This window comes from Pseudophryne corroboree, chromosome 7, assembly GCF_028390025.1.
Source record: "Pseudophryne corroboree isolate aPseCor3 chromosome 7, aPseCor3.hap2, whole genome shotgun sequence".
Classification (NCBI taxonomy): Eukaryota; Metazoa; Chordata; class Amphibia; order Anura; family Myobatrachidae; genus Pseudophryne; species Pseudophryne corroboree.
In genome coordinates, this window is record NC_086450.1 from 426,602,998 (window position 1) to 426,625,422 (window position 22,425).

Here is a 22,425-nt window from a genome sequence, read left to right on the forward strand (position 1 = left end):
CGACAGTGGTCAGGTGATGCAGATTCCAAACGGCACAGTATGGCCGTATAAAGGAAGAGGACTTGTTTGGGGTCGGTCCATCGGACCTGGTGGTCACGGCAACTGCTGGAAAATCCACCGTTTTTTACCCTAAGTCACATCTCTGCAGAAAAAGACACCGTCTTTTCAGCCTCAGTCCTCTCGTCCCTATAAGATCATATCTGCCCAGGGATAGAGGAAAGGGAAGAAGACTGCAGCAGGCAGCCCATTCCCAGGAACAGAAGCGTTCCACCGCGTCTGACAAGTTCTCAGCATGGCGCTGAGACCGTACAGGACCCCTGGATCCTACAAGTAGTATCCCGGGGGTACAGATGGGAATGTCGAGACGTTTCCCCTTCGCAGGCTCCTGAAGTCTGCTTTACCAAGTCTCCCTCCGACAAGGAGGTAGTATGGGAAAAAATTCACAAGCTGTATTCCCAGCAGGTGATAATTAAATTACCCCTCCTACTACAGAAAAGGGGTATTATTCCACACTATATTGTGGTACTGAAGCCAGAAGGCTAGGTGAGACTTATTCTAAAAAATTTTTTTGAACACTTACAAAGGTTCAAATTAAGATGAAGTCACTCAGAGCAGTGATAACGAACCAGGAAGAAGGGGACTATATAGTGTCCCGGGACATCAGGGATGCTTACCTCTATGTCCCAAATTTGCCCTTCTCACTAAGGGTACCTCAGGTTCGTGGTGCAGAACTGTCACTATCAGTTTCAGACGCTGCCGTTTGGATTGTCCACGGCACCCCGGGGTCTTTACCAAGGTAATGGCCGAATTGATGATTCTTCTTCGAAGAAAAGGCGTCTTAATTATCCCTTACTTGGACGATCTCCTGATAGGGGCATAGTCCAGGGAACAGTTGGAGGTCGGAGTAGCACTATCTCGGATACTGCTACAATCAGCACGGGTGGATTCTAAATATTCCAAAATCGCAGCTGATCCCGACGACACGTCTGCTGTGCCTAGGGATGATTCTGGACACAGTCCAGAAAAAGGTGTTTCTCCCGGAAGAGAAAGCCAGGGAGTTATCCGAGCAAGTCAGGAACCTCCTAAAAACAGTGCATCATTGCACAAGGGTCCTGGTAAAAATGGTGGCTTCCTACGAAGCAATTCCATTCGGCAGATTTCACGTAAGAACTTTTCAGTGGGATCTGCTGGACAAATGGTCCGGATCGCATCTTCAGATGCATCAGCGGATAACCCAATATCCAAGGACAAGGGTGTCTCTCCTGTGGTGGTTATAGAGTGCTCATCTTCTAGAGGGCCGCAGATTCGGCATTCAGGATTGGATGCTGGTAACCACGGAGCCCAGCCTGAGAGGCTGGGGAGCAGTCACACAAGGGAAAAATTTCCAGGGAGTGTGATCAAGTATGGAGACTTTTCTCCACATAAATATACTGGAGCTAAGGGTAAATTTATAATGCTCTAAGCTTAGCAAGACCTCTGCTTCAAGGTCAGCCGGTATTGATCCAGTGGGAAAAAAACATCACGGCAGTCGCCCACGTAAACAGACAGGGCGACACAAGAAGCAGGAGGGCAATGGCAGAAACTGCAAGGACTTTTCGCTGGGCGGAAAATCATGTGATAACACTGTCAGCAGTTTTTCATCCCGGGAATGGAAACTGGGAAGCAGACTTCCTCAGCACGACCTCCACCCGGGAGAGTGGAAACTTCATTGAGAAGTTTTTTCCACATGATTGTAAACCGTTGGGAAATACCAAAGGTGGACATGATGGCGTCCCGTCCAAAAAAAAAAAAAAAACGGGACAGGTATTGCGCCAGGTCAAGAGACCCTCAGGCAATAGATGTGGACGTTCTGGTAACACCGTGGGTGTACCAGTCGGTGTATGTGTTCCCTCCTCTGCTTCTCATACCTAAGGTGCTGAGAATTATAAGACGTAGAGGAGTAAGAACTATACTCATGGCTCCGGATTGGCCAAGAAGGACTTGGTACCCGGAACTTCAAGAGATGCTTACAGAGGTCTTATGGCCTCTGCCGCTAAGAAGGGACTTGCTTCAGCAAGTACCATGTCTGTTCCAAGACTTACCGCAGCTGCGTTTGTCGGCATGGCGATGGAAAGCCGGATCCTAAGGGAAAAAAAAAAGGCATTCCGGAAGAGGTCATTCCTACCCTGGTCAAAGCCAGAAAGGAGGTGACCGCACAACATTATCACCACGTGTGGCGAAAATATGTTGCGTGGTGTGAGGCCAGGAAGGCCCCACAAAGAAATTTCAACTCGGTCGTTTCCTGCATTTCCTGCAAACAGGAGTGTCTATGGGCCTCAAATTGGGGTCCATTAAGGTTCAAATTCGGCCCTGTAAATTTTCTTCCAGAAAGAATTGGCTTCAGTTCCTGAAGTCCAGAAGTTTGTCAAGGGAGTATTGCATATACAAACCCCTTTTTTGTGCCTCCAGTGGCACTGTGGGATCTCAACGTAGTTCTGGGATTCCTCAAATCACATTGGTTTAAAACCAGTCAAATATGTGGATTTGAAGCATCTCACATAAAAAGTGACCATGCTCTTGGCCCTGGCCTGGACCAGGCGAGTGTCAAATTGGTGGTTTTTTCTCAAAAAAGCCCATATCTGTTTGTCCATTCGGACAGGGCAGAGCTGCGGACTCGTCCCCAGTTCTCTCCCTAAGGTGGTGTCAGTGTTTCACCTGAACCAGCTTATTGTGGTGCCTTGCACCTACTAGGGACTTGGAGGACTCCAAGTTGCTAGAAGTTGTCAGGGCCCTGAAAATATGTTCAAGGACAGCTGGAGTCAGAAAATCTGACTCGCTGTTTATACTGTATGCACCCAACAAGTTGGGTGCGCCTGCTTCTAAGCAGTCGATTGCTCGTTGGATTTGTAACACAATTCAACTTGCACATTCTGAGGCAGGCCTGCCACAGTCTAAATCGGTTAAGGCCCATTCCACAAGGAAGGTGGGCTCATCTTGGGCGGCTGCCCGAGAGGTCTCGGCATTACAACTCTGCCGAGCAGCTACGTGGTCAGGGGAGAACACGTTTGTAAAATTCTACAAATTTGATATCCTGGCAAAAGAGGACCTGGAGTTCTCTCATTCGGTGCTGCAGAGTCATCCGCACTCTCCCGCCCGTTTGGGAGCTTTGGTATAATCCCCATGGTCCTTTCAGGAACCCCAGCATCCACTAGGACGATAGAGAAAATAAGAATTTACTTACCGATAATTCTATTTCTCGGAGTCCGTAGTGGATGCTGGGCGCCCATCCCAAGTGCGGATTATCTGCAATACTTGTACATAGTTACAAAAATCGGGTTATTATTGTTGTGAGCCATCTTTTCAGAGGCTCCGCTGTTATCATACTGTTAACTGGGTTTAGATCACAAGTTGTACGGTGTGATTGGTGTGGCTGGTATGAGTCTTACCCGGGATTCAAAATTCCTCCCTTATTGTGTACGCTCGTCCGGGCACAGTACCTAACTGGCTTGGAGGAGGGTCATAGGGGGAGGAGCCAGTGCACACCACCTGATCCTAAAGCTTTACTTTTTGTGCCCTGTCTCCTGCGGAGCCGCTATTCCCCATGGTCCTTTCAGGAACCCCAGCATCCACTACGGACTCCGAGAAATAGAATTATCGGTAAGTAAATTCTTATTTTTTCTTTTGGGCAATAGAAATGAGCAATGTAGGAACTTTTTGTGTCGGCTAGTTAGCTTGTGTAAGTAACGATTGCAATTATTTAACACGAGAGGTTAAAGGTGAATAAAATTCCGAACTTGAAAGTCACCACTTTTAGGGGTTGGTGTATCAAACAATGGAAAGAGTGGAGAGGTGGACAGGTGTTGAAGTTGCCCATACGGGGGCGTAGCCAGTACTTTGTGGGTCCCAGAGCAACATTTTGAAGGGCCCTCTGTCTCTGCAGCAGTTGGTCATTTTATGCCCCATAGTGTCCTAATTTATTTTATGAACCATAGTAGTATCCTAGTTCACATTATGTTACACTGTAGAGCGGCCCGTACCCATTCTGTAACACGGTACTCGCAAATCACATTACGACACACAGTGTCTCCATTTCATATTATGCCACGTTACAGTGCCCCAAGTTCATATTATGCCACACTATAGTGCCTCCACTTCATACTGTGCCACATTACAGTGCCCCAGTTCATATTATATAAAATTATAAAGCTCTCCTGTTAATTTTACACCACATTACAATGAGCAGGTCCAGGGTCATAACTAGATATATTGTAGGCCCTAAGGCAAAAGTAGTTCGTAAGTGCCCCTATGTACTGTACCTCTTCCACACCTCACGGTAAAGGAGTAGGGGAATGCAGCAAACAATAAGTGTTGGTGAAGACACCTTTAGATAAAAGGTGATTTTAATAATACAAATGCACTCACAATGTAACAAAATATACAAGCATGTAATACTCTACCCACAAGTCCGGCTGCAATAGGATGTACTGTAGGTACTCCTACCCAGAATCCAGATGGATAACGACCATCATGGTTATTACACCCAGCCAGGAAACGTGTTCACCACCAGGTGGTCACCAAAGAAATCCCACCATATGCCGCTGGTCCCGATTTTGTCAGGCAGTCTCCCGCACCCACGGAAGAGTGGCCACATCTTCTGCATCCCGTCTGTTTTCTAGTGAAGCGGGCAGGATGAGGAGATTATTCCTGGGAATCTGGCTCCATATAAAAGGGGCAGGGCTTATAGATGCAAAATAGCACCACGATGGGCAGGGCTTAGCTATGAGACACCCCTGCCCTGCCCCCCAAAGTGTCACAATAGGAGCACAGTGGATGTGAAAGAGACTTTTAGGCCACACAGAGAGTCCTTAGCCAGGATGCTGGATTTATTGGTAAATAGCAGTAACAGGATATGCAGGGAGACATTGGTAATGTAGGGGTAACAGCAGTAACTAGAGGTAATGCAGCAATGGTATCAAACAGGGGTAAAAGCGGGTATTAGGTGTCTCACCCCAGGAGCTAAATTCTGCACCTCTGAACTGCACTGTATCACTCTTGTCTACACGGTAAAGATAGCACTTGTGCAGTAGCACATCAGGTTAGAGGTTGCACCTCCCTACAGACTCTGGGTCCTAGTGCCCAGAACGTATGCACAGACAGTAAACAGTGCTGGAGCACACTGCTCTCTAAAATAGGGCCTAATTCAGGGTTGGACTCAGCCGCTGCGTACCCATGCAGCGGCTGTGTCCATAGGGTCAGCGCATGCGCACCGGCCATAGTACGTGTGCGCAACCCTTTACCATGCGATTGCACCCTGGAAGTATGCGATTGCATGGTGATTGATAGGCGTAAGGCATCTGGGGTTGGCGATGCAGTGTTAGGGGGTAGGAGATCGGGAAACGCAAGAGTGTCATGGCCATTTCTCTAACGTCCTAGTGGATGCTGGGGACTCCGTCAGGACCATGGGGAATAGCGGCTCCGCAGGAGACAGGGCACAAAAGCAAGCTTTTAGGATCACATGGTGTGTACTGGCTCCCCCCCCTATGACCCTCCTCCAAGCCTCAGTTAGGTTTTTGTGCCCGTCCGAGAAGGGTGCAATCTAGGTGGCTCTCTTAAAGAGTTGCTTAGAAAACGTTTTTAGGTTCTTTATTTTCAGTGAGTCCTGCTGGCAACAGGCTCACTGCATCGAGGGACTTAGGGGAGAGAATTTCAACTCACCTGCGTGCAGGATGGATTGGATTCTTAGGCTACTGGACACCATTAGCTTCAGAGGGAGTCGGAACACAGGTCTCGCCCTGGGGTTCGTCCCGGAGCCGCGCCGCCGACCCCCTTGCAGATGCTGAAGATTGAAGAGGTCCGGAACCAGGCGGCAGAAGACTTTTCAGTCTTCCTCAGGTAGCGCACAGCACTGCAGCTGTGCGCCATTGTCTGTCAGCACACTTCCCACAGCGATCACGGAGGGTGCAGGGCGCGGGGGGGGGCGCCCTGGCAGCAATGTAGAATACCTGTATGGCGAAAAATACATCACATATAGCCCTTGAGGCTATATGGATGTATTTAACCCCTGCCAGACTTCACAATCTCCGGAGAAGAAGCCCGCCGAAAAGGGGGCGGGGCCTATTCTCCTCAGCACACAGCGCCATTTTCCCTCACAGAAAGGCTGAGGGGAAGGCTCCCAGGCTCTCCCCTGCACTGCACTACAGAAACAGGGTTAAAACAGAGAGGGGGGGCACTGATTTGGCGATATACATATATATTAAATGCTATATGGGAGGAACACTTATATAAGGGTTGTCCCTGTATAATTATAGCATTTTGGTGTGTGCTGGCAAACTCTCCCTCTGTCTCCCCAAAGGGCTAGTGGGTCCTGTCCTCTATCAGAGCATTCCCTATGTGTGTGCTGTATGTCGGTACGTGTGTGTCGACATGTATGAGGAAAATGTTGGTGAGGAGGCGGAGCAAATTGCCTGTAATGGTGATGTCACTCTCTAGGGAGTCGACACCGGAATGGATGGCTTACTTATGGAATTACGTGATAATGTCAACACGCTGCAAGTGGGTTGACGACATGAGACGGCCGGCGAACAAATTAGTACCGGTCCAGGCGTCTCAGACACCGTCAGGGGCTTGTAAAAACGCCCATTTACCTCAGTCGGTCGACATAGACCCAGACACGGACACTGATTTCAGTGTCGACGGTGAAGAAACAAACGTATTTTCCTTTAGGGCCACACGTTAAGGGCAATGAAGGAGGTGTTACATATTTCTGATACTCCAAGTACCACAAAGAAGGGTATTATGTGTGAGGTGAAAAAACTACCTGTAGTTTTTCCTGAATCAGATAAATTAAATGAAGTGTGTGATGATGCATGGGTTTCCCCCGATAGAAAATTATTGGCGGTATACCCTTTCCCGCCAGAAGTTAAGGCGCATTGGGAAACACCCCTCAGGGTGGATAAGGCGCTCACATGCTTATCAGAAAAATATCCTAAAAAGTATACACACACATGCTGGTGTTATACTGTGACCAGCGATCGCCTCAGCCTGGATGTGCAGAGCTGAGGTGGCTTGGTCGGATTCCCTGACTAAAAATATTGATACCCTTGACAGGGACAGTATTTTATTGACTATAGAGCATTTAAAGGATGCATTTCTATATATACGAGATGCGCAGAGGGATATTTGCACTCTGGCATCAAGAGTAAATGCGATGTCCATATCTGCAAGAAGATGTTATGGACACGACAGTGGTCAGGGGATGCAGATTCCAAACGGCACAAAGATGTATTGCCGTATAAAAGGGGGAGGAGTTATTTGGGGTCGGTCCATGGGACCTAGTGGCCACGGCAACTGCTGGAAGATCCACCGTTTTTTACCCTAAGTCACATCTCTGCAGAAAAAGACACCGTCTTTTCAGCCTCAGTCTTTTCGTCCCTATAAGATATCTGCCCAGGGATAGAGGAAAGGGAAGAAGACTGCAGCAAGCAGCCCATTCCCAGTAACAGAAGCCCTCCACCGCTTCTACTAAGTTCTCAGCATGACGCTGGGACCGTACAGGACCCCTGGATCCTACAAGTAGTATCAAAGGGGCACAGATTGGAATGTCGAGGCGTTTCCCCCCTCGCAGGTTCCTGTAGTCTGCTGTACCAATGTCCCCCTCCGACAGGGAGGCAGTATTGAAAACAATTCACAAGCTGTATTCCCAGCAGGTGATAATAAAATTACCCCTCCTACAACAAGGAAAGGGGTATTGTTCCACACTATAGGGTGGTACTGAAGCCAGAAGGCTAGGTGAGACCGATTCTAAATCTGAAAAATTTGAACACTTACAAGGGTTCAAATCCAGATGGAGTCACTCAGAGCAGTGATAGCGAACTGGGATCAAGGGGACTATATAGTGTCCCGGGACATCAGGGATGCTTACCTCCATGTCCCAAAATTTGCTTTTCTCACCAAGGGTACCTCAGGTTCGTGGTACAGAACTGTCACTATCAGTTTCAGACGATGCCGTTGGAGTGTCCAAGGCACCCCGGGTCTTTACCAAGGTAATGACCGAAATGAGGATTCGTCTTCAAAGAAAATGGACGACCTCCTGATAAGAACAAGGTCCAGAGAACAGTTGGAGGTCGGAGTAGCACTATCTCAAGTAGTTCTACGACAGCACGGGTGGATTCTAAATATTCCAAAACCGCAGTTGTTCCGACGACACGTCTGCTGGTCCTAGGGATGATTCTGGACACAGTCCAGGAAAAGGGTGTTTCTCCCAGAGGAGAAAGCCAGGGAGTTATCCGAGCTAATCGGGATCCTCCTAAAACCAGGAAAAGTGTCAGTGCATCATTGCACAAGAGTCCTGGTAAAAAAATGGTGGCTTATTACGAAGCGCTTCCATTCGGCAGATTTCACGCAAGAACTCTTCAGTGGGATCTGCTGGACAAATGGTCCGGATCGCATCTTCAGATGCATCAGCGGATAACCCTATATCCAAGGACAAGGGTGTCTCTCCTGTGGTGATTACAGAGTGCTCATCTTCTAGAGGGCCGCAGATTCGGCATTCAGGATTGGATGCTGGTATCCACGGAGGCCAGCCTGAGAGGCTGGGGAGCAGTCACACAGGGAAAAAATTTCCAGGGAGTGTGATCAAGTCTGGAGAATTCTCTCCACATAAATATACTGGAGCTAAGAGCAAAATTGTAATGCTATAAGCTTAGCAAGGCCTCTGCTTCAAGGTCAGCCGGTATTGATCCAGTGGGATAACATCACGGCAGTCGCCCACGTAAACAGATAGGGCGGCACAAGAAGCAGGAGGGCAGTGGTCAAAACTGCAAGGATTTTTCGCTAGACGGAAAATCATGTGATAGCACTGTCAGCAGTGTTCATTCCGGGAGTGGACGACTGGGAAGCAGACTTCCTCAGCAGGCACGACCTCCACCCGGGAGAGTGGGAACTTCATCGGGAAGTTTTCCGCATGATTGTGAACCGTTGGGAAAGACCAAAGGTGGAAATGATGGCGTCCCGCCCGAACAAAAAACGGGACAGGTATTGCGCCAGGTCACGAGACCTTCAGGCGATAGCTGTGGACGTCCTGGTAACACCGTGGGTGTAACAGTCGGTGTATGTGTTCCCTCTTCTGCTTCTCATAACCAAGGTATTGAGAATTATAAGACGTAGAGGAGTAAGAACTATACTCGTGGCTCCGGATTGGCCAAGAGGGACTTGGTACCCGGAACTTCAAGAGATGCTCACAGAGGACTAATGGCCTCGGGAGCTAAGATGGGATTTGCTTTCAGCAAGAACCATGTCTGTTCCAAGAGGAACCGTGGCATCTGCCTCTAAGAAAGGACCTGCTCCAGCAGGGACCTTGTCTGTTCCAAGACTTACCGCGACTGCGTTTGACGGCATGGCGGTTGAACGCCGGATCCTAAGGGAAAAGGCATTCCGGAAGAGGTCATACCTACCCTGGTCAAAGCCAGGAAGGAGGTGACCGCACAACGTTATCACCACATGTGGTGAAAATATGTTGCGTGGGTGAGGCCAGGAAGGCCCCACGAAAAAATTTCAACTAGGTCGATTTCTGCACTTCCTGAAAACAGGAGTGTCTATGAGCCTCAAATTGGGGTCCATTAAGGTTCAAGTTTCGGCCCTGTAGATTTTCTTCCAGAAAAAATTGGCTTCAATTCCTGAAGTCCAGACGTTTGTCAAGGGAGTATTGCATATACAGCCCCTTGTGTGCCTCCAGTGGCACCGTGGGATCTCAACGTAGTGTTGGGATTCCTCAAATCATATTGGTTTGAACCGATCAAATCTGTGGATTTGAAATATCTCACATGGAAAGGGACCATGTTGTGGCCCTGGCCTCGGCCAGGCGATTGTCAGAATTGGGGGCTTTGTCTTAAAAAAGCTCATATTTGTTTTTCCATTCGGACAGGGCAGAACTGCGGACTCGTCCCCAGTTTCTTCCTAAGGTGGTGTCAGCGTTTCGCCTGAAACAACATATTGTGGTGCCTGCGGCTACTAGGGACTTGGAGGACTCCAAGTTGCTAGACGTTGTCGGGGCCCTAAAAATAGATATATATATATATATATATATATATATATATATATATATATATATATATTTCCAGGACGGCTGGAGTCAGAAAGTCTGACTTGCTGTTTATATTGTATGCACCCCAAAAGATGGGTGCTCCTGCTTCTAAGCAGACTATTGCTCGTTGGATTTGTAGTACAATTCAGCTTGCACAGTCTGTGGCAGGCCTGCCACAGCCAAAATCTGTCAATGCCCATTCCACAAGGAAGGTGGGCTCATCTTGGGCGGATGCCCGAGGGGGTCTCGGCTTTAAAATTTTGCCGAGCAGCTACGTGGTCAGGGGGGAACACGTTTGTAAAATTCTACAAATTTGATACCCTGGCTGAGGAGGACCTGGAGTTCTCTCATTCGGTGCTGCAGAGTCACCCGCACTCTCCCGCCCGTTTGGGAGCTTTGGTATAATCCCCATGGTCCTGACGGAGTCCCCAGCATCCACTAGGACGTTAGAGAAAATAAGATTTTACTTACCGATAAATCTATTTCTCGTAGTCCGTAGTGGATGCTGGGCGCCCATCCCAAGTGCGGATTGTCTGCATTACTTGTACATAGTTATTGTTACAAAAATCGGGTTATTATTGTTGTGAGCCATCTTTTTTAGAGGCTACTTCATTGTTATCATACTGTTAACTGGGTTCAGATCACAAGTTGTACGGTGTGATTGGTGTGGCTGGTTTGGGTCTTACCCGGGATTCAAGATCCTTCCTTATTGTGTACGCTCGTCCGGGCACAGTACCTAACTGAGGCTTGGAGGAGGGTCATAGGGGGAGGAGCCAGTACACACCATGTGATCCTAAAAGCTTGCTTTTGTGCCCTGTCTCCTGCGGAGCCGCTATTCCCCATGGTCCTGACGGAGTCCCCAGCATCCACTACGGACTACGAGAAATAGATTTATCGGTAAGTAAAATCTTATTTTTTGGGGCCGGCCTATGGAGTCGCTTGCGTGTCCTGCGTATGGAAACATGACGGTGGTGCTCCTGCCTACACAGCCAGGCCTCTATTCGATTAATTTGCAATTAAATTGCGAACGCATCGCAGGGTGGCGCCACACATGCAGGACGGCCTTGCCCTGTGCTGGGCGGCCCCCAGCATGTGAGGATATGGACGCAGGTGTTGCTGCGGAAGCAAGCTCTGCGTTCATCTCTGAATAACCCCCATAAAGTATTGAAATGCTGTAGACAGGGGTGTGCCTGTGATGAGGTGTAGCGAGGCAACAGGTTTTAAGAGATTGTTTATAAGATGTACGATTGTACTTCTATAGAACTACTTAGTGGTTACCGTTACCTGGCAATAATTGTATAGAATAGTAATAGAAATTGACTATGCTGGCTCTTTAATAATAAATCCTAATAAATCGGACAACCTATGGCTCTCCAACGGTCATGAAACTACAAGTCCCAGCATGCCCACAGCTCCATTTTTTTTTTATATAAATGTGCAATATCTTTCCACCCTTTGGTTAATATATAATAAATTATTATTATTTTCCTTGTGGATATTCAGTCTCTCATGTGTCCTTATAACTGTACTTTGCACCTTGGGTGGGAAGGATACGATTTCTGACAAAGGAAATGTTTTCATAACAAATGGAAATCTCCCTAATGACCCATTATTTTACTCCTTCTACATAGTTTTTATCTGCAGGCGAGAGCGGTGTGTCTACTGAGAAAGCGTTGCCATGATTACGTATAGTTCCAGATAATTTTCACCCAACATTAGCCAGCACCTTTCTATCAGGCGGTGCGTCCAAACCACTGACATAGAATCTCTCGCTAGCAACAGTAACCGACGGGAAGAAAACATAAACAGATTACCGTATTCATTACTTTGTTGTGTTTTTTTTTTTTTTTTTATAATGCTCAGTTACCAAACAGCTCCTTCTAGATCACTGCTCACTGCAAACTACAGAATGAACTGAATCGGAACAAGCGAACGTTCCAATCCAGCTCTTACAGCTCCCCGGGTTAATGTGGCAAGTAAACAATACCGTCTTTTGATATGAATGCACACAGCGAGCCCCTGATACCTGCCCATGTCAATTAATTTTGAACTTACATAACAATCAGATTAAGATTTCAACACAACGGTCACGCACAGTGTTATTGTGCTATTATTAGTGGCGCATTACATATTGTTGTGGAAAAATATAAATCTGCAGCATTGCTTAGTTTCACGGTGGAAGAAGGGCTGCTGGAACATCGTGAGGACAGGACTTAATGACAAATTTGTAACTGGATAAACTCTGTAGCTTTTCTCCTGCAATAATGCTTGGTGATTTATGGCTCAAAAAAATCGTCAGAGAGCTGAGCTTATTACAGGTCTCATGTTCATGAGTGTGAATATTTAAACGTCCTATCAGGGGTCAGAAAATGCATAAATGACTTCAAACGTAAGAACAAACCCAGGAGTCACTCGACTCCTGGGTCCTAAACATAGCTGTCCTTTAAGACTCTCTTCAAGTATTCGGCGTTAATAAACGCCATTGCGCTTGAGATGAGTGGTGGGATGCATCGCATTCAAAATTAATCCAAGGTCTTTTATGCCAGAATGGAAATCTGCAGACCAACCAACCAACTAGCTCCTAAGTGCCATGTTACAGGCTGTGTTTGAAAAATGACAGTTAGGAGCTGATTGGTTGGTACGTTGAGGTCTATTCATGAAGCAGTGAAAAGTGTTGAGACGTGAGCCAGTGGAGAAGTTGCCCATGGCAACCAATCAGCATTGACGTATCAATTATAATTTGCATACTATAAAATGATACAGAGCAGCTGATTGGTTGCCATGGGCAACTTCTCCACTGGCTCACTTCTCCACACTTTTCATTGCTTCATGAATAGACCTTTATCACTGTGCAATGTATCTCTCTCCAAGGCTTGATAAATCTGGGCTTACTCATATCTAAAGAAAAACGTGTCAGATATATTTGTGAATGTCATTTCTTATTCCTATATACTGTAGGACTTACTGTAAACTATTATAAGACAGGGGTAGGCAACCTGTGGGGATCCAGCTGCAGTTATAGGCATTGCACGTGTATCTACAATTGTGAGTAGCTGGCAATCTGATTATCTTATATTTCAGGTGCAATCCGCCCGGAGCTGGATTCCTGCCTTACGAGCAGCATGTTTATGAGTTATAGACAAAGGTGATTATTATCTGCAAAAAAAAGATATTAATTTCGCATAATGTCTCTTTATTGGAGTTTACAGTCAACACATAACAACACATTTATTTTGTTTAATACACATGCTATTATCTGTATTGTAGGCACAGGATCACGAGATACCCACATCATGTATGGTCCTCACAACATTCAGACAGGTAAGACGCCAGATTCATGCGTAGGCCACAAGGTGCAATGCCCCAGGGTTACTTGTGCAATGATATCTGCAAACAGGGGCGTAGCCAGAACTTACTGGGTCCCATAGCAACATTTTGAAAGGTCCAATGCTCCAGTGCTTCTAGAGAGACACCTCTCTGCAGCAGTTGTATGCTCAATTATAGTGTCCTAGTTCATTTTCCGAACCATAGTAGTAGCCTAGTTAATGTTATGCCCCATAGTAGTGCCTTAGTGTATTTTATGGACCGTAGTAGTGTCCTAGTCCACATTATATGTCACATAACATTTAAGAGCTGCCAGTACACATGATGACACACAGTAGCCCCAATTCACATTGACATCCATGCAGAGGACATTCTAGAGATATTGAGAAGGTGGCAGCAGCTGGAGTGTGAGATAGACTATGGGGGACATGTACTAACTACTAAGCAGTGATAAAAGTGGAGAAGTGAGCCGGTGGAGAAGTTGACGTAACATTTATCATTTGCATGAATAGACCCCTTAATGTGGGGAGTGAAGGAGAGGGTGTAGACAAGGATTACTCTCAGGCAGTGGACTTGAGGGACACAGGTGAGTGTGGTGTTGTCAACAGGTAGTGAGAGCGGTGAAGGTGAGGGAGTCCTAGATGGGGAGGATATTATGGGATATATGTAATTGGGTCTGGGTTTGCTAAAGGTGCGGGAGGTCAGCCGAGAATGGCTGTATTTTTAACGCGGCAATCATTTATGAAGGAAAAACAAGGTTGGTTTTGCCTTGTAAATGCAACCGACATCCCACATCTCCGACAAAAGCGGACCTTATTACATATACCCATATAAGTTGAGTTTTTTGACATACTGAGTTTGAGAAATCTCTCGGATACCCAGGAGGAGGTGGCAGAAAGACAGAGCGGCTGATTCAGATTGCTAAGTTAAGTAATAAAAAGCACGTAACTTTGTGTCTAGAACAAACCATGTAGCCATGCAAGGGGAGCAAATACATTTATATTGTTTCTGTGCTGGGTAAATACTGGCTAAAGTGTGGTTTCTACGACTCCTGTTGGTTGGACACTCATTCACCTTGCACTGCCACCTTGGAGAAGCCCCTACAGGTTCCGGAACTGTGGCCGCTAATCCCTGCCTGATTACATCAGTAGGATTCTGGTGATATGCATGCAGTGTTCCTGTGTGTCTGCCATAAAAGGATGTTTTATGCGGTTCCTTCATCCCAGCATCCACAGCAGCGCCAGGCAGCCAATACAGAAGAAGAGGGGGATGCTGCAGCGGCGCTTACTACCAATCAAATAGCGCTGCTGCGGCTCCCTGCTCCCCCTCCCTCCTCTTCCTTCTCATCTCACTGCCTGCACCGAGGGAGCTGCCAGCACGAGGAGCCTGTCAGGTAAGTATCTCTCTCTCTCTCTCTCTCTCTCTCTCTCTCTCTCTCTCTTTTAGGGGGACACCGTCTGCCATAATGTGTAAAAAGGGGTCCTGGCTGCCGCATTGTGTAAAAAGGGGTCCTGGCTGCCGCATTGTGTAAAAGGGGGGACTGGCTGCCGCAATGTGTAAAAAGGGGTCCTGGCTGCCGCATTGTGTAAAAAGGGGTCCTGGCTGCCGCATTGTGTAAAAAGGGGGACTGGCTGCCGCAATGTGTAAAAAGGGGGACTGGCTGCAGCATTGTGTAAAAAGGGGGACTGTCTGCCGCAATGTGTAAAAAGGGGGACTGGCTGCTGCAATGTGTAAAAAGGGGGACTGGCTGCCGCAATGTGTAAAAAGGGGGACTGTCTGCCATAATGTGTAAAAAGGGGGCCTGGCTGCCTCAATGTGTAAAAAGGGGGACTGGCTCCCGTAATGTGTAAAAAGGGGGCCTGGCTGCCGCAATGTGTATAAAGGGGGACACCGTCTGCCGTAATGTGTATAAACGGGGACGCTGTCTGCTGTAATGTGTAAAAAGGGGGACTGTCTGCTGTAATGTGTCAAAAGGGGGACGCTGTCTGCTGTAATATATAAAAGGGGTTCTACCTGGTGTAGTGGCGCTACTGTGCAGCGTAATTTGAATAATGTAGACTACTGTGCACCGTAGTATGAATTACTATTATTTTGTGGCCACGCCCCTTCCCCATGAAGCCACGCCCCTCTAAATTTTTCACGCGCCTACGGCGCGCACTGCCCCTGTCTTACATGGGGGGGGGGGCGCCACTGTCGTTTCTTGCACACAGCGCTAAAATGCCTAGTTACGGCACTGATTTTTACTTCTATTTGTTGTAAGTGCAACTTGTATTAAAATGCTCCTTTTTTTATACAAAATACTGCACTATCATTTATTCTTTGTACTGACTCCCTCTGTAATGGGTAACACCCCTGTGAGGGAAGCACTATTGTTTTGATTTTAGAAACTTCTGTTACAAAAGGACGTCACCAACCTCTACATGCATTGAGGAGCTATTTACAGAAGATTGTGATCAATTCATCAGTCATTTATAAAAGCTCAGTAATTTATATTTTATTTGGATGTGGTGCTTTGCATGTACACACCTATTTGCAATGATTGTTTGTTTCCCTATGCACATTCCTGGTATCATTATTTTTTACATGGTTAAGCAGAATAGCGCAGGATTGAGCACGTAATTTTTCCTAAATACTGGCTGCTTTTGCATGTAGCCCACACATGTTAGACAGCTTTATTTTACACTGCAATTTAGATTTTGAACACACGCCACTTAAATCTAACTCTCTCTGCACATGTTACATCTGCCCCACATGCAGTGCAGCATGGATTTGCCCAGTTGCTTGCTTTTTTTGCTTTGCTTGCAAATCACAATCAGGCCCAGAGACAAAAGAGAGGGCATAGAGAGAGAAAAAGGAAAATAGAGTTGCCATCAGCAAACAAGTAGTAATGGAGGTCAAAGAAGCTGATGAGATCTCTATAGGAGGTGGAGCTGTAACGGGATATGAGAAGGGGGCCAAGAACAACCCTTTGGGATCACTGACAGGTATAGGAAGAGGGGGAGGTGGAGTCAGAGTTAAAGCCGGGGAAGGAGGAGGTAGTGAGGTAGAAGGCATACATGGTATGGCATGTGGTATGGCACCAGCTGAGTCAATAGCCCAGTACGGAACCATGGGGGTGGTTTATTTAGTAGCAATGTGATTGTACATCTGTACTCACAGTTATGCCATACCATACCACAGTTATGCCAGTTGGGAAAACTGTCCTAATTTTGGCGGGACAGTCCCATTTTTCATATTCTGTCCCGCTGTCCCACCCGCGGGTCACTGTGTCCCGCTGTGTTTGTGTTGGGGGACGGGGCAGATGGGACATCCACTCTGTCACTTGCTGCTCTAAGCAGAGCAGCGGTGAATAGATGATGTGCGCATGCGTACAGCGTCTATTCCCCGATAGAGAGGGACAGGGGGCATGCCAGCAGCTGTCCATGCCCCCACAGTAACTGAAACGGAGGTATGGTTTGCACTTAGAGCCACGCTCCCTTACCAATAGGCCACGTTGGTACTTTATCACTGTGCAATTTAATACTCTCCAAGGCTTGACAAATGTGGGCCTTATACAGTGTGCGCAGTAGTGCTCCTGTACCCCAACAGGTCAGTCATGTTCTAGGTGTGGCCTCCGATGATTAGGCGTGATGAATGTGGATATTACAGCAGTGGTGGATGCTCCATTCATTTCTGTGGGGTCTGTTACTGCAAGATAGATCAGATGATTATGCGTGACCTTCTGAATGTGGATTCTTTAAAATTTGGGACATGTTGTTTGCTGACAGCCACAAGCTCCTCATACTACACAAAGATGGCCAGGGGAACATAACCCGTAGCCATAACATAATGGCCGTGTTTATCTTCCACAGAGCAGCTGGGCAGGGACTGCTGCCCAGCAGACTATTCTGTGTGTAGAAGAGAGGCTTTCACAGCGCGTATTGGGGATAATCGCTGCATTATATTCCTCACACAATACCCAGCTTTCTGCTAAGAAATAAATTATTTTGTTTGTCCTCTTTTTTTCTACGAATTAAAAGCTGGAATTTGTTTTGCTTTGATTTAACTCTGTAGCTGCCATTAAGCACAATCACAGCTTGAGGGCAATTACATGGCCAGTCTCTCTCCACAAATAACCAGGGGATTAAAGGGGGGAAAAAAATCCTTCTTTTGCAAGTATGGCTGACACATAATTTTACATACCTGTTTATCAATGTACACCATATGAAAATTATATCAGACATACACTAAAACAGAAGCGCTCGACTGAAGGGGTGCGGATTATTAGATCTACACTAAAAAGATAGATCTACCACTAATGGTAGACATGCATTAAGTCGACGGGGTCAAAATGTCGACATAGATTAGGTAGACAGTAGAGAAGGTTGACAGGGTCAAAGGTCAACAAAATAGGTAGACAGTAAAAAAAAGGTTGACGTGGTCAAAAGGTCAACATGGAAATGGTCGACACAAAAAAAGGTAAACACAATTTTATTTTATTTTTTAGCGTATTTTGACACTTTTCTGCCACAAACAAACCCCATTAGTGTACCACGTGCCCTCGCATGGCTCGCATCGCCCCACTACCGTTGCGCTCAGAACAGGTTACTATTCCCAATCAAAGTCAACGTGGATGGTAAAGTATGAAAAAGTTTAAAAAAAATTTAATTATATTTTTTTTAAACTTGTGTCAACCATATGTAGGTTGACCATTGTCATGTCGACCTTTTGACCCTGTCAACATTTTGAACTGTCTACCTTTTACATGTCGCCCTTTTGACGCTGATGACCAAACATATATCGACCATTAGTGGTCGATCTATTGACTGTAGACCGTTTTAGTGTAGATCTATAGACCGGATACTGACTGAGGAATTAGAATAGAGAATTGCAGAATGTAATTTAGCTATAAAGGTATAATAGCTGACTTATAATTGCTCCACCCATCATTTTCTCTGTGATTTGCGCATGTGCAATAGAGATGTCCCCGGAACCAAGGAGCGGGAGCCATGTTTCCAGAGATCTGCGCATGTACATTAAGCTTTGGCACAAAGCCAGAGTATATTGTGCTGCCAGAGAGGAGGGGGCCTGCATGGAGCCTGCACACGGGCCCCCTCCTCTGCATGCGGATGTAATGTGATAAAATCACCCCAAGCCGCAATGCGATAATTGAATAAATCGCAGGGATGTATCAATTATCACATTCAGGAACAGAGCTTGCGAGAAAGCTCTGACCCTGGGATTCACTCCGCAGTCTTCTCTGGGTATTTAAAAATAAAATAAATACCCCGAGAATGTGCTGCACACATGCGGTCACCGCTGTCAGTGTCCCAGTGCGATAATCTTGGTCTGGTCATCTGATTGCCGGCTTCCAGCTCTGTGACCCCGTAATCTGATATCTGCTGTAGATCAGATGACCAGGGTCACAGTGCAGCAAGCCAGCGATCCAATGACCGGAGGCACGGAAGGGGCTCACCGGGACACTGATCACCAGTGAATTTTAAAGATTTTTTTTATATTTTTTCCCCCCTCAACGGTGATCAGCCTGTGGTTTTATTAAACACACATGGCTGATCCATGGTGCTGGCTTCCATCTCTGCTCTGCCTGTCATGTCGGAGAATGGAGCCGTGAACCTGTGGATAATGCTATCTTAGGATAGTGTTATTATCACAGGGCCTCCGGTATTTTTTTCACAATTTTTTATGTAGATTCAGCCAGATCGCATTTCCCATTACAAGTATGGGAAATGCGATCTGATTACCAAAAAATGTGAATTAAAGGGTTTGGAGTAGTTTTTTTTTTCATGAAAACTGCACTGTGCATCTACTTTTATACATTTATTGGTCAAGCCTGAAATGAATAGGTGAATCAAGTAAAATGTCACTTCAAAGTCCTGTCTGCAACTTCTTTAGCTTAGTCTCCTCACACTACTTCTTAGTATTATTCTAGTTAACATTCTCTTGTAGAAAAGACATACATTCAGGCCCGGCGCTACCCGCTCAGCAAAGGGATGCAGTGCAGGTAGGCGCCGGGCAGGAGAGGCGCCTTCACTGCTCTGCATCCCAGCTGAAGCGCCGTCCTGTCCCCCCCTGCTGCTGCGCCTGCCCTGTCACACTGACAGGCAGCCGCAGCAGCGCCAGCAGCATGAAGCCTTCTCCTCTCTCCCCTGTGACAGGGAGAGGAGTGTCAGTGATCGGTCGGTCGAAAAGGGGCGGAGCTACACGGACCAAGGGGGCGGAGCTACGCAGGATCATGCTATTGAAGATCTGGCCAGCACAACTGTGGTAAGTGGATGTAAAAAGAGTGAGAGAGAAAGTGTGTGTGTATGTATGTGTGTGTTTGTATTTATGTATATACTGTATTTATGTATGTGTGTATCTGTATGCAGAGCCGTAATGTGTAAAAAGGGAACGCTGTCTGCCGTAATGTGTAATAAAGGGGGATGCTGTCTGCCGTAATGTGTAATAAGGGGGACACTGTCTGCCGTAATGTGTAAAAAAGGGACACTGTCCGCCGTAATGTGTAAAAAGGGGGACGCTGTCTGCCGTAATGTGTAAAAAGGGGACGCTGTCTGCCGTAGTGTGTAAGAAGGGGACGCTGTCTGCCGTAATGTGTAAAAAGGGGACGCTGTCTGCCGTAATGTGTAAAAAAGGGACACTGTCCGCCGTAATGTGTAAAAAGGGGGACGCTGTCTGCCGTAATGTGTAAAAAGGGGACGCTGTCTGCCGTAGTGTGTAAGAAGGGGACGCTGTCTGCCGTAATGTGTAAAAAGGGGACGCTGTCTGCCGTAATGTGTAAAAAGGGGACGCTGTCTGCCGTAATGTGTAAAAAGGGGACGCTGTCTGCCGTAATGTGTAATAAGGGGGATGCTGTCTGCCGTAATGTGTAATAAGGGGGACACTGTCTGCCATAATGTGTAAAAAAGGGACACTGTCCGCCGTAATGTGTAAAAAGGGGGACGCTGTCTGCCGTAATGTGTAAAAAGGGGGACGCTGTCTGCCGTAATGTGTAAAAAGGGGACGCTGTCTGCCGTAGTGTGTAAGAAGGGGACGCTGTCTGCCGTAATGTGTAAAAAGGGGACGCTGTCTGCCGTAATGTGTAAAAAGGGACTCTGTCTGCCGTAATGTGTAAAAAGGGGACGCTGTCTGCCGTAATGTGTAAAAAGGGGGACGCTGTCTGCCATAATGTGTAAAAAGGGGACGCTGTCTGCCGTAATGTGTAAAAAGGGGACGCTGTCTGCCTGTCACAGGCAGAGCAGAGGCCACTGTGTTCCTACCCTCACCAAGGTACATGCCCCCTGTTCTCCGCACCGTGCAGTACATTGTGCTTGCACCCCTGTCATCCACTGTCTCTACCTGTCACCCACTCCATGGCACCCACTGTCTCCCCCGGCCACCCACTGCAACCCCCTGCATTCTGCTGTCACCCTCTGCCACTTCTTGCCTTCCTCTGCCTCTCCCTGCCTTGCGCTGTCACTTCCTGTCACCCTCTGCCTCCTCCTGCATTCCACTGCCACCCTCAGCCTCCCCTTGCCTTCTGCTGTCACCCTCTGAATACCCCTGCTTTACGCTGTCACCCTCTGCCTCTCCCTGTCACCCACTGCTGTGTGGCATATTGTGAACTTGGGTGGGGTGGAGGAGGGGGGCCCAAATTATATTTTTGCACCTGGGCCCACCTTCACAAGTTCCGCCACACCGTGTGTGTGTGTGTGTGTGTGTGTGTGTGTGTGTGTGTGTGTGTGTGTGTGTGTGTGTGTGTGTGTGTGTGTGTGAGTGTGTGTGTGTGTGTGTATAAACCGCCGTGCCATTTTCCCTGTGGTTTCCCATTTCCCTGTGGTTTGACTGCTGCTGCCAAGATGGGACTCCAGAGGGTAAGTATTGAAAAATGGAGTACAGGATGTGCTGTCTGGGCCCCCCTGGACCACACACACTGCACCTATTATAGATGATACACCAGTGGTTTAATGACTAGAAATCTGCATTGTTGGAACCTTGAGCTTACTACAGCCTCCATTCCCCTACTCATATCATGATACATTACTCATGTTTTGATATACTCAGTGCTGCTGCGAAAGCCTGCTACTTCCATTATATAACTCTCAGTCTGTGGCTTCCTGCTGCCTCCCTTCCCCTCCTCACGTCATGTCACTGCCCTTATCACATGCAGCCTGTCCTAACTAACACATCACTCATCTCCTGATATACTCTGTGCCTCTGGGGACCCTGCTCCTTCCACTATATATAACTTTTAGTCTGTAGATTGGTACTGCTTCCATTCTCCTCCTCACGTCATGTCACTGCCCCTGTCACATGCAGCCTGTCCTAACTAACACATCATTCATTCCCTGATATACTTTGTGCTGCTGGGGACCCTGCTCCTTCCACTATATGGGCAGGATGTTTTAAGATACATCGCCGCCCCTCGCCGGTTACCACAGCGATGTTGATCGCATATGTACTAACATATGCGATCAATATCGCGATGCAGTGACTGAGGCCCCCCGCGATACCTGTTAGGTGGTCTGCGGGGGGTCTCCGTCACCTCCCAGGGGTCCCCACACTGGATAGACGCCGGGAAGCAGCAGCAGACTGCTTCGGGTCCAGGGCAGCCTGGAGGAAGGTAAGCTGGGGGGGAGGCATCTGTGGCGGTGGCGGCGGGTTGCGGCGGTCGGCGATAAGAAGCCCATAGGCTTCTATAGGGTATCGCCATCCAGAGATGGCGATACCCTGGATGGCGAAAACGCTGCGGTACGGTCTTAGTAAATTTGAAAATGCGGTAAAACCCCCATTTTCGGGGGTTTTACCGCATTTTTGCTTTAGTACATCCCGCCCTATATCTTTTAGTCTATGGCCTAATGCTCCCTCCATTCCTTCCTCACATCAAGTTACTGCCACTGTCACATGCAGCCCTGTACTCACTGACACATCATTCATCTCCGGATATACTCTGTGCTGGTGGGGGAACCTACTCCTTTCACTATATAACTCTTAAGAACTTGATTGGCTGCTACAATAAATTTATCCCTAGGTCTTCTCTGGTAGTCAGTGATTTTGTACATCTG

The 22,425-nt window shown here is 47.3% G+C and overlaps 1 long non-coding RNA gene across 2 annotated transcripts in view; it reads left to right on the plus strand.

Annotated features, from left to right (window-relative positions):
- Positions 1 to 13,388, plus strand: part of LOC134943823 (uncharacterized) — a 101,302-nt gene extending 87,914 nt beyond the window's left edge. For both annotated transcript variants that reach the window (XR_010181774.1, XR_010181775.1), the window contains exons 2-3: positions 13,142 to 13,205; positions 13,328 to 13,388. This is a non-coding gene — a long non-coding RNA (uncharacterized LOC134943823). The remainder of the gene's footprint in view (positions 1 to 13,141; positions 13,206 to 13,327) is intronic.
- The last annotated feature ends 9,037 nt before the right edge of the window (positions 13,389 to 22,425 follow it).